The sequence below is a fragment of the Desmodus rotundus genome, chromosome 6, assembly GCF_022682495.2.
Source record: "Desmodus rotundus isolate HL8 chromosome 6, HLdesRot8A.1, whole genome shotgun sequence".
Classification (NCBI taxonomy): domain Eukaryota; kingdom Metazoa; phylum Chordata; class Mammalia; order Chiroptera; family Phyllostomidae; genus Desmodus; species Desmodus rotundus.
Window position 1 is genome coordinate 39,561,458 of NC_071392.1, and position 12,845 is coordinate 39,574,302.

A 12,845-nucleotide genomic window follows, 5' to 3' on the forward strand; every position below is an offset into this window, starting at 1 on the left:
TCTTAATTTCTTTTGTACTCAGAAGTTGTTTCACCTCCCAAATAAAAAAGTTATTGGTAAGAAAGGAATGCCTATCACCATAAGGACTGGGGAGAATTGGCATGCTAATTTTTTTTTCCAGATTCTTTTTTTTTTTTAATTTTTATTGTTATTCAATTACAGTTGTATGCCTTTTCTCCCCATCCCTCCACCCCACCCCAGGTAAACCCACCTCTCTCCCCCACCTCCACCCTCCCCCTTGGTTTTGTCCATGTGTCCTTTATAGTAGTTCCTGTAATGCTAATTTTTAATGGGGAATGTGTAAGGAAAACCTCTATTAGATAGGAAACTGGGCTAGAAGACCAAGTTCTTTTCTTTTGCATTTTCTAGAAATGAGTCTAATGTTTCTTACCTTTGGAGAAATAACCTAAGTTGAAGATTCATTTACAGAATGTTTAAAGATGATGTGAATGCCTATGAGGGTACCATTTCCCTGATGTTATCAAGAGATATGAGATGATGATTCTGTGCTTTGGGGGGAATAGGTCATGGATAGTTGAAAAGACAGTTCTGTGGACAACAAGATACTATGTGCAATGTTTTTTTTTTTTTCTCCTATCACTTCAGGTGACCTAAAACAGGTAGTGTGAATTCTAATGGATTGTCTTTTGTATTTTCTGAATAGGAATATAGGATTTTATTCAGCATCCATCCTTTTTACAGAAGGAACATTTTGAGAGAGAATATATGGGCTGTCAGGCTTGTGGGAGGCTGCTGAGTCACCTATGATTCACAGATCTGGCTTCAGAAATCTTTAGAATTTCACTTTACAATGCGGCGTGCTCTGTTTTAAAACTGCTTGTTGAAATCCACATTGGGGTGTGCTCTAAATGGAGCACTAGCAAGAGTGACAGAATGGCTATTAATAAAAAAAAAATAGAAGCCTGCAAAGATTCATTCGGAATGTTGATGTTTAATTCATGTTACTGCCTGCTTCATAATTCCTTCATATTTCATAGAAACGATGAGTTCCACGGGCATGTCATTGGATAGCAGGGACCTTGAGCCGAAGTGCTGTTCTTTTCACTGGGCTTGTGAAATGCATCTTACCTCTTTCTAAAATGACCGAATGAGATCAATTTCTAAGTCTTTTCTTCTAATTGCAAAAGATTATTTCAAACGTGGAAGATATGAACGTCAACGCAAATGAAACTCTATGTTAGGAGATTGACCATTGTGTTTTAAAGTGTTTATTTCATATTTTTTGTAAATAATTTAAGTTCCAGTAACCATCTTGTTACTTGCTTCCTAATAAGGAAAATATTTCTAAGACTTTGTGATTTTTTAATTTCATTTTTGTTTGTAAAGTGAATCAATCATCTTTTATTAAAGATTTATTTAATCGGAAACAATTTTGAAAAAGTAACTTATAAGTAACTATAAATACATAAATCACATAATGCTTTGCAGCATTTTAAAAATTTACTGAATGATACAGATGCTTCAATTTTGATTTAGCTACATAAAGTGTTTTCTCCCTGACATATTTTTTCTATTTAATTGCCTAGATTCTGACCTACTTGTCCACAAAGAATGCATAAAAGATCAAAAATTTATATTGTTATTTAAACAGTGGCAAATATTACCTAATATGAAAAATTAATTCAAATAAAAATGTTTGACATTATTATCAAGAAACTAAGACTGATTTCCTGTATTCCTTTGACATTTATATAAAACTTTCATCATTGTTCATCTTCTTCACAAGTAATTACTGGATAGTGCTGAAATTGTAATTTTTTCACCATTTGATAAGCATACATTTATTTTTAATCCCAGTTCTCATTGTTAATTTCACTGTGTTAATGGTTTACAAGAAAAATTTAGCCTTGTATTTATATTGAGCAGGTCAGGAAGGTGTGCTGGCTGTAATTCCCATCCAAGAAGCCATCTCTGCCCGGAATGGGCAGTGCACCCAGACCATGCGCTCAGGGGGATGCGTGGGGGGCACACAAGGGCAGTGAATGTGCTGCTCAGGCGCGGAGGGTCAATGAGAACCACGCGTCAGTGGGGACAGAAAGGTTGAAAGCAATTAAAATGTAATATATTTTCTGAGCTGTAAGACGTGTACCATCTGATTTTTGAACTCTTCATTTTTCCAGCATCTTGGGCTTAACTCAAGTAATAAAAATGTTGGAGAGAGGCTCTCCTTATAGTGTTTCTTTCTGATGATCTTCAGGAAGAGAGTTATTGTTTTTCTAATTTGCAAGTGAATAAATTTGCATCGACGGCTTTTCGATTGTTCAGTAAACTGTTCTGAAGCAGCTGTCAGAGGAATCACACTCGGGGCTGTCTGTCAAGGAGGCGCCGCAGCCCTGGGCACAGGCTTTTACATTGTCGCATTTGTCTGTGTTGGAGCCTGTGTTGTGGAAACAATGAAGGCCAGCTGAAACAGTCACATTTTCCATTCACATTTGAAAGATTTAATGTTGCTTTTAGAATGTTTTCTATTTAAAACCCATCAGGGCTGACTCTACATCTCACCTGCTACTTTATGTCAAGTGTGCGCATGCTGTGAATGATATGAGTCAGTTGCTGTGCACCGAGCACTGAGGACGTCTTGTTTATGAAAGCTGTAAAGTTTATGGTTTCGTAGATAAAATAGATGGTTCCAGTTTATTTGATAATCTTGATGGAAAAATTAATTTGAGGAAAAATTATATCATCGAAGTCATCATGTGCCTATTTCCAAGAAGATTTTTTGCGGGAAGAAACTATCTGAGTTTTTCAATTACTTAAATTTTTATTTTTAAACTATGATTACCTTTTCTCTCGCCATGTAAAAATAAGACTTCTGTAATTGTCATTTTCTCCCTTCATACAATGAATCAGACTTAGGCCCCGGGGCTATGCCATTTAGACTAGAAAACACGAGAAATGTGTTAAGTCATGATGAGCGGAGAGTTGAGGGTAACTGTCTGGTGCTTTAAAGAGAGAAAGAGCCATCGATTAGCATTTATGAAGGTAGTGGACTCTGTTTGCTTCTAAAGGCAAACTGCTCCGCTCTGCCACTTACTATCTGTGATCTTGGACAAGTGCTTACCCTCTCTGTAACTCAGTTTCCTCGTCTGTGAAGTGGGACTCATCATAGTATCTGCCTCAATAGATTTTTGTGAGAATTAAATAGTTCACAAAACATGCTTAGAACAGCTCTGGGCACATAGGTGCATAATAGGTATTATCTTTTATCTATTGTGTGTTCAGAACTATGCCGGATAGCCTCAGAATACAGAACTATTAAGCTGTGGTCCATAAACTCAAGGAAATTAAGGGTTGTTGGGAAGATAATTCTAGCCTAAGACAGTATATGAGTATGTGTGACATTTTATGAGACAGGCAATGTATGTATCTTAGAAACTAAGAGAGAAGAACAATTCCTGAGGAGTTGAGGACTTGGATTACTCAGAAGAGGGATGTGAAGCACACACTTGAAGGGTGATTTCTGGGAGCTGAAGAGACTTAAAGAGGTAACTTCAGGCTTGTGGGAAACGTGATTAAAAAAGTGACAAAACCTCCATGTTTCTGAAACAGTTAAAATGGCTGGACTGCAGACTCTGATCCAAGTGGGGAAAGTGGACTGGCCATTTAAATCAGAGTGCAAATATAATAGTATTAGTATGTTGCAATATAGGAAGTGTTATGGAAACTCAGTTAATAATTCAGAGAAGAAAGGAATCGAGGAAATGTTTATCATGACATTAAATAATACACACATGAATAAGCTAAAATGAATTTTGTGAACAATCTACAATGAGTGAAAAAATATAGATAAACAATGAAAGGGAAGACTTTCAGTAAAGTGAATGGGGGTTTTGTAATGAGCAGTTAGAAATTCAGCTCATTTGGTTCTTGGAAACACCAGCAGCAGATTGTGTGGCCATGTGGGAAACCTCCTTTGGCACCAGGCTACAGAGGGACTTCGCTGGAGGTTGTAACTACCTCTAATAGAGGAGTGAAAACAAGCTCTCAGAGCCTCCAGGGATCCAATCCCTGTACGAGAACCCTCCCCCTCTAGCTGATCCATGGAACCACGTTAATACCGACCCTGAGTGTATTGTTCATTTGTTGTCTTGGAAGCTGGAAGGGAATTGCTGCAGCTGAGGCAAAAAATATTAACTAAATAAGGAAACAGTGAAAAGTGCTTGGATAAAACAAAAATTAATTCAATATGTTGGACAAGTAGATCTCATAAAGAATCTTTGGTTTTTGAGAATTATGAGTATGTATATTTTTAAAGTCGATTAAACACACACACACACAGAGCAAAAGGCCAACAGAAAATGAAGGCAGACAAACCCGAACAACTTGTGAATCAGATTTTGGTGATCAAGCCTGTTTTTCTACTCTCAAGCACTTTACCTTTCCACTGTGATGAGTAAAAAATCAGATCCCTTTTTACACTGCTTACAAGATTGACTCAGGCAAAAATGGAATTCTAAAGCATTTCACCAGTTGAAATAGCTTTCTAAAGATAGAACAGCAGTTTATTGATGAGGGCTTAAATTGCTAATAATTTCAGGAACTAACTTCTGGCATGATACCCATTTCACAAACAATCCTAGACTTAATGTAACACCGAGCACTCCTTTTACACACCCACGATCATATTTCATGATACAGTTTTCCACAAGAAATGCATATGTAGCAAAACAGTGTGTCTAGGTTATCTAAATCTTTGGCTTACTTATGTAATTTTTACCCAACTCCAGGAACACTGTGGGTGGTTTATTATATAACAAAAATAGGAGCAGTTTGGCATTGGTGTGATATTTATAGCAAGTGGAACACTTTTGAAATATATAATCTTATTCAAATTTATGAACAAGTTGTTTATATTTGAACACAATTGAAATAGTCAGTTTGTTAGAGCTTGTGATATATTTTTTTTTTCCCAGATTCACGGGCATAGCTATGCCTATTTCTTTGAATTAAAAATAAAATTATTGTTTAAAATTGTGGCATTGGCAAAGCCTTGCCTTAGGACAAGAGCTGCAAAGGCTTCTCACTCTCCCACTCCTCCTCTCTAAATCCTTGATTGTAACAGCCTTCTTCCTTTGCCTTCTCCCTTTGTATCCCCCACCCCTTTTTTTTGCTCTGGTCTCTGATAATTGCTAGTTGGATAATTCAAGAAGAGTGTGGAAGGAAGATGTCTGTTTTAATACTGTCTCCTTACTAATAGTAGTAGATTTAGACATATTAGTCTCTTTCTCAGAGGATTTAGCACATCAAATATAGGAAGGAAGGACAGTTAGATAACAATTCTTGGCTATCACTTTGGCTCCATTGTTCCAAGCAGTAAAAAAGAAAATCTCCTGGTAGCATTTAAAACATTAGATAGATAACTGTGCAGACTTGGCACTATGTACTCAACTGTTATACGTCTCAACAGATTAAACTGGGTGTTAATTTGTACTGTTCTGAATTCGCTGTTCCTCAAGCGCATGCAAAATGAAAGGGATTTACCGTAATTCTTAAAAAATAGTTCCTACACGATGCACTGCTATTTAAGAGCCGTATTACGGGCAAATCCAACCTGAAAGGAACAATAACTGCATGGGAAGTATTTTTCATTCAAATTTAGTGAAAACTTGAATATTTTATATATTTGCTTTTAGAATGTGGTCTGTTTCTGTACAATAAAGTGAAGCAGAAGATATAAAAATGATCTCAGTTACTCACTAAAATACTTAGAGATCTCATAGTGAATTCTCCAAATTACACCGTGTCTGCAGACCTCTTTAAACAGTTGAAAACATCCTGCTAGTTGACTCTGGAATGAGTTATTGTAGGGGCAGAGAAGGATTACTAGGTAATATTTTTTGTATGACATTGAATCCACTTGAAAGATCTGGAATTATAAGGTGTGCACTCCAGAGATATACTAATTCCTTTAAAGTATTAAGTTTTATTTTGAAAATCTGCTACTTGTTGAAAAATGGGGGTTGTTGGCAGATGCATGGGTCCAGCAGTTCACTTTTTTTTTCTTATGTGGATTATGGGGAGAAGAAGGAATTTAATAAATAAATCACTTGCTCAAATAAATAGAATTTTGATTCAAAAATCAATAATGCAATTTCATTTCAATACATTTTGTTTATTCAACAAATACTTGTCTGCTTACTATATACACGCCACTGTAATAAACATTTTGAGGATTCAGTGATAAATAAGAATAAAATTATATCCAGCTAATCATGAAAGTGTTCAGGAAAATCAGCACAGAGCACACAATTCAGGTGCTTTGGAGTTTAGTGGATAGAAGAGCATATTTTTTAGTTTGGCAGGTTATAAAAGGTTAGAGTATTTGTGGAATTTATTTATTCATAATGAGGGTAGATCATTTTAGAGACAGGCTGTAGAATGAAAACAGGATGTGGAAAGAGAGTCAACACACATGGAACTGTGTGTGGTTGGTTGAAGTTAAAGGTCTTAGAAAATAAGAGGATAGAAAGTTGGGTTGTTTTTTAAACTTTCATTTTTCTCATCTGTAAAAGTAAACACTGATTTTTATGATGACTAAATGAGAGTGTATGTAAATCCTTTGGCATGGAGTTTGGCATAAAATAAGATCTCGGTGTACTTAGCTGTCAGCTACATATGGGGGGAAAACGCTGAGACTCTACTGTTTAACAACAGATTGGAGGTGGGATATGAAGAAGAAATTGATGGCATGAACCTGGTGACTGAGGGTATGGTTTGTCAACAGTGAGAAGGGATGCGAGGGGGTCAGTTGTATGTGAAGGGAAGATACCGACTTCAGTTTTATAGATAGTTTGAAAAAGAATGGCAGGAAATCAAGACAGAATGATGTAGCAAATTGTAGGTGGCACTGGAGCTCAAATATGGGGAGTATGTGTGTAAAGGTGGTAGTTGAAGTCATGAGATTTGGTAGTTCAAGTCCTGAGTTTTTGAAGGAGTACACATAAAGAGAAGAGAAGAGGGAGAAAGAGGAAATGGTCAAACACACATGCTGACAATTGTATTTGATCTCAGGAGAGTGTGAACCACGGAGGCAAAGGATAGTATAGAAGAGGGACCAGGTGCAGGTCTCTCTTAGTCCTTTATGGGAACGAAAGAAACACAGGGTTTCAGGAGGCAGCAGAAAACGGTGGTGGTAAAGGGGTAAGAAAAAGTTCTGGTGCCTGCGTACATTGACTGCATACCCAGTGTGTGAAGGCTCGCATCATGTTCTTCTACAAATATTTGTTCCTTCTCTCTTCTATATGCCAAGCTCTAGTTCTGTCTTCATAACATTGAAACCTCTGTTACCACTTGACACTTGAAACCAGGGAGTTATATTTCTAACAAGCAGAGTACGTGTGTTCCTAACCTCACAAGTTTGAAAATCCTCCTAGAAACACTATGCCTACTAGTCAAGTTCTATTGTAGCTATATAACCAGAAATACATGGGTGCATTGCCTTTGAGCTGGTCAGGTATTGTGATGCGTATCTATTCCTACAGGAAGGGTGTTCAAACAGACTCTTAAACTTCCTGAGAGCAATCCATTTGATTTTACAGTGATTTTAGAAATGTTTTCTTTAAAAATTATATATTATTTCAAGACATCAAGAGAGGGACATGTGTACATAGGAAATTTTCTTCATTTAGCCTTTCAGCATTTTCTTTTATAAGGTTGTTAGGCTAAAAATTCAAAAAATGATGAAAATTGGGAATGTCAATACAGTAGTTTCCTATTTTCCTAGAAATATTTTAACAGGACATTTGGTTTGATTAGAGAAGGGTTTATACAATAAGCATTGTTTATGAATCCAATGCTATAACATTTCAATGAATACTTTTGGTAGACTTTGTTATTTAGAATGAGTAGAGATCTTGAAATTTTCAACACCTTCCATTCTCTTTCCCTTGTCCTTGCCCACCTGCTGGCGTCAGCGCCGTGTTCATCCGAATGCCCCTTTTCTCTCCTCCTGCCTCTTCAGCTTAGAACTCGTGAAGAAGTGCAGGCAACCATGCTGATTAGTAGCAGTAAAAACTGATGACCTCCAGCATGGGGCATGTCCTGAAATAACCGCCAACCACAAACCTCCAGCTTTTTTCAACTACCCTCCCTTAATATTACCTGTCTCTGAACAGATGACGGTCTCCCTTCAGTGCAAAGGAAGTCAAGACCAGTGAGTAGAACTGTCTCAACTTTTGATCTGGTCATTCTAGGTATTTCCATGACCCTAAAATCTTTTACATTTTTCCTCCAATCTTCATGAAAAAGTAACCTCTCTCAAGCCAAGGATTAAGTTTCTCCTGTGTTCTGCTTATGTCTTTATTCAAACTCCCCTCACCCACCCCCACTGCCCCTCATGTTTAGGGATGAGCAAGAAAAAGCCTAAGGAATCTATAGAGTCTTTTGAAGGACCTTACTCTGTCAAATATACTTGAATCTTTGATGTTTCCATCTCTACTTGCCTTTCCCTTTTACATAGAAACATGCTGATAGCTCTCCTATTAAAAAAGCAGAAAGGAACAGTAAATCCTGTTGGTGATTCTTTTTTTTTAGTTTCAAACTGTTTCTCTCAATCTCACATGTAAGATGGATGAATTTCTATTACCTTATTTGATGACTCTATCGTTACTCCTGTCTCTGTAAACTTTTCCCTTCTCTGGCTTTGGTGATACCATTGCTGTTGGGTTCCCCTCTCTCTTGCCACTGCTCACTTCCTGTATTACATCTTTACACATTATCTTGCAGAGTTCTAACTATTGGGTATGACCTTCCTCCCATGTATGCACTCCTTTGGGAGGCATACATTGATACACCTATGTCCTTTGTACACATTATAACCACTTATTCTTTAACTTGGATGGAAACTTCTTTTCTGAGAGTTAAAACTTGTGTGTATTAAATTGCCTACTGGATATCTATACACGAACCCCTCAAAAACATCTCTAATTGAATCAACAAAAACAAACATATCAGTGTCTCTAAATTGTTCTTCCTCTGGTACTTTCTATATGAAAATGTCAGATTATTGTCTGACTGAGGAACTTCATTAATTATCTACAAGTTCTTTCTTCCATTCACTGTCTATATCTAATAGTGCACAGACTCCTGTCATCTGTCCTTCACAATTCCTGTTGACCTAGTTTCTTCTACTTGGCCCCTCTTCCTTTTCCCTCTCTTCTCTCACCACTGCTGAGCTGGTTTGAATGCTCCTCCTTTCTTACTCTTATCTGGACCCTCCCTTCTCTCTTTCTGTTCTCCCTTTAAGACACCATCTACTTGGCTGTCAGAAATTATTTTATCATGCTCATATATATGTAATTGATGTTATAACTCTCCAACTTCACATTTTCCATTATCTTTTTATTATTTTGAGAGTACAATCTAAATGCTCCACAAAGGTAGTTAAGACCCTTGTTTGGGCCCATCTATCTGCCCAAATTTCTTCTTTACCATTCTTGCCCCCATTCCATACAATTTGTTCATCCGACCTTGGACTCCAACCATTCAAACTGCTTGCAGTTTCTGAATATGCCATGTTTCACATTTCCACTGCCTTCAGTGTTACTTCCTGCTCTCCTCAATTTTGTCAAATTCCACTTGTCTTTCAGATCTTACTTCTAGAAAGCCTCCCCTATCCGCCTCCTTACATTTTTACCTAATAAAACTTAAGTGACTCTTGGTTGGTTCCTGACGGGATTCAGGATATGCTATCCTTAATTATAACATGTCTTGCACCCCAGCTTGGCATGTTGAACATTTTAAGTTCAAGGAGTCTGAGGATTCACACATGCAAGAAAAACTCTGTGACCTTTCCTCCTGGGAGAGTTGCATTCCCCACCTCGCATACCTGAGGAAAGGGGCATCTTTATCTCCAAAGACAAGGAGCAGGGCACAGAATCTGAATGAACAGGTTTTGTTAAGTTTCTCTTAGTTTACTACACAGAGCTCATACCCTTTGGCCTTGTCCTATCTGTCCACAACTTTCCGTTCTCTATCAAACCTACCATAAAAACACTCAGTTTTAACCATTTCTTTGGGGGTTTATTTCTTTATGAAGGCTCCCATGGCATACAAAACATGTTAAATAAGTTAGTATTTTTTTGCTTGTTCATCTCTCTTTTGTTACAGGATATCAGTCAAGAATTTAAAAGTCTGCAAGAGAAAGTTACTTTTCTCCCCCTATTCACCACCATATATTCTTGTTATTTGCCCCTTTCATTCCAGAACCCAGTTTTAATCCCAAAGAGACTGTAAGGCAAAAATAATTCATTTCTGCATCTCCAGTTTTTAATATTTTCAGCAAATACTAATAGTTGTTGAATGGGTTAACAAGGAGAAAACAACAAATTATTCTTCCTTGAGTGCTATATTGTTTTCTTATTCATGAAAAGGCTACGTATCCTCTGTAACTGTCTCCAAAAATGTATAGTATATTCTGGACACATTTAACTGAATAGTGCTTAGTGATTATAAATATGTGCTTAACAATTTACCTACAAAGGGAAAAACTGATAAGGGATTTGCACATGTGAGTATTTTCCATTGTGTAATTTTTCACTTTTATGATGAATGGAGTCTTCACTTATTTCCTAGCCATTATATTCCTTAATTCCAGGTTTGGAAGGCAGAGGAGTGCTTACGTACTTTAGGAAAACCAGCCAGCATGTCATATCTATGAAAAACAGTCCTTGCTCCTACAAAGTGTTCTTGATAGCTTGTCAGTGGAGCAGAGAAGACTGAGAAGGTCCTGAATTGCTTTTCAGCCAAAACAGGTTTCCTTCAGTGAACACCGGCAGTGACAGTATGCTCAGGTGCCAGGTTAGAATGCAAGTTTTAGATCATTTTAGCGTAAGTTGGAACTCAGACATGAGTTCATATTTTTACATATATACTCTTCGCCTCTCAGTTCCCCAGCTAAAGGGATGCATGAGATGTATTGCATACACTTTTTACCCTTTGTCAATGCTGGGAATTATATTTGAGAAGAGATCACTCATTTTCCCTGGGTTCTAGGACTTGTTCAGTCGCCTCTTGGAGAAATGAGTTAGTCTGATCTGAATTAGAAAATGGTGTCAGTGGTCTTTGCCCCTACCCATTTCCTACTGTAATTTACTGTTTTACATGTAAAAAAGGGAACACTTACATTTATGTAACAGTAGTATTAAGAATATTAGTTAGTATTTATACTATGTATCAAATATATGCACCAGTTCATAAGCAGCACAGTCTAATATTAGAATAATATGGTATACTTCATTCTTTTAATGAGTCTAAATTTCTCTTTGTTTTATATTCTCCTCCATTTATTTTTTGTTTCTTGATATTGGTTTATCTTCTTTTTATCATAATATTCCTACAGCATGGTTCAACAAATACTCTTTCTTATTTTCATTTGTATGCAAGTGTCCCTATCTTTTATGTATTTCCTTTACTAACTAGTTCACTTCCCATGTAAGTCAAGCCTCTGTGTTTCCCTTCAAGGTATTTCATCCTTTTTATGACTGACTTTTCAGTTTTGGTTTTTCCTCTTTAGTTTATCAGCTTGTCATTATTTTATGTGTTCTCCTATACCTCATTTAAATCCTTTTTCCATGTTATACTTCTTCCCACATTTAATTTTTTATTTTGTTACATTTAAATTTATCTTTAAAAAATTGGCAGCCTTATACTACAATCGAAACTCTTATCTATCTAAGGAAAAGAAGATCAATACCGTTAAATGTCCATGATTCAAACACTTATAAAACACAAAATTCACTTTCCTTTATAAAAACAGCACTTTATACAACATTTAGTATTAATAAAATTTAAAGAAGTAGGATAAATAAGCAACAGATAGATGCACAAATCATATATATGTAGAGAGAATTTCAAATTCGATTATAAAAAGTCTGTCATTCTTACCAGTGTTTTGTTTCTATTTGCACGAGCAGAAAAGAACATGCACATGGACAGCAGGGTGGGGATTGACTGTGGGAGTGGTGGGGGGGGCGGGGTAGGGGAGAGCAAGGGGGGTGGGAATTGGGACAGCCGAATTTGAACAATAAAAAAAGAAAAGAATATACAATTTAGATATTTTTACAACATGATGAATAAATGAAATATATGAAGGGATTGCAAATTAAATTTCATTGATTTAAATGGGGGAAATTGTGTGGTATTTGATGATGTCTCTAATACCAAGAAAAATAAGGTACCATTGAAAGGCTTTTCTAAAATGTCCCAACATCCATTGCCTGTATTTTAAGATTTCCATTGCATTAATCCTTTGATCACAATTTTAATGCTCAAAACTATTCCTTTAAAACCTAAGTTTTGATCCAGTAATTCCAAATCTAAGAGTCTAGCTAAGGAGATACTTTTAAGCTTTATGCACTAAGATATTTGTTGCAGTATAACTTATAGAGGTTAAAAGCTGATGATATCCTAAATATCTTTTATAAAACAGAAGGATGGTCAAGTATATTATGAGATCTAGAGATAATGGAATATTAAGTGGCCATTAAAATAAAATGTTTATAAGATACTTGTAATGGCATGGGAGTATTTATCATATGACCTCAAGAAAATAAGAGATACATAAATTATACATAACATGCTTTTAACCATGTGAAATAATTTTAAAAGACAAAATGGGAATACATTAAATGTTAAGAGTGGTTATCCCTGGGTATTGAAATTAGGATAAATTTAAAAAATATTTCTCCTTTCTTGCATTTAAAAAAATGTTCTACACTTAGTACTATATTCAGAAGACTTACAAGCTAAAGGATAAAGTTTAGAATATTCTATTTACTAATTTAAATGGGATTTTCATAAAATTTAATCAAATTTTACTCTCCTAT

The 12,845-nt window shown here is 36.1% G+C and overlaps 1 protein-coding gene across 7 annotated transcripts in view; it reads left to right on the forward strand.

Moving 5' to 3' along the window:
* CACNA2D1 (calcium voltage-gated channel auxiliary subunit alpha2delta 1) overlaps positions 1–12,845 on the forward strand; it is a 457,573-nt gene that overhangs the window by 66,644 nt on the left and 378,084 nt on the right. The gene's annotated exons all lie outside the window — the stretch shown is intronic.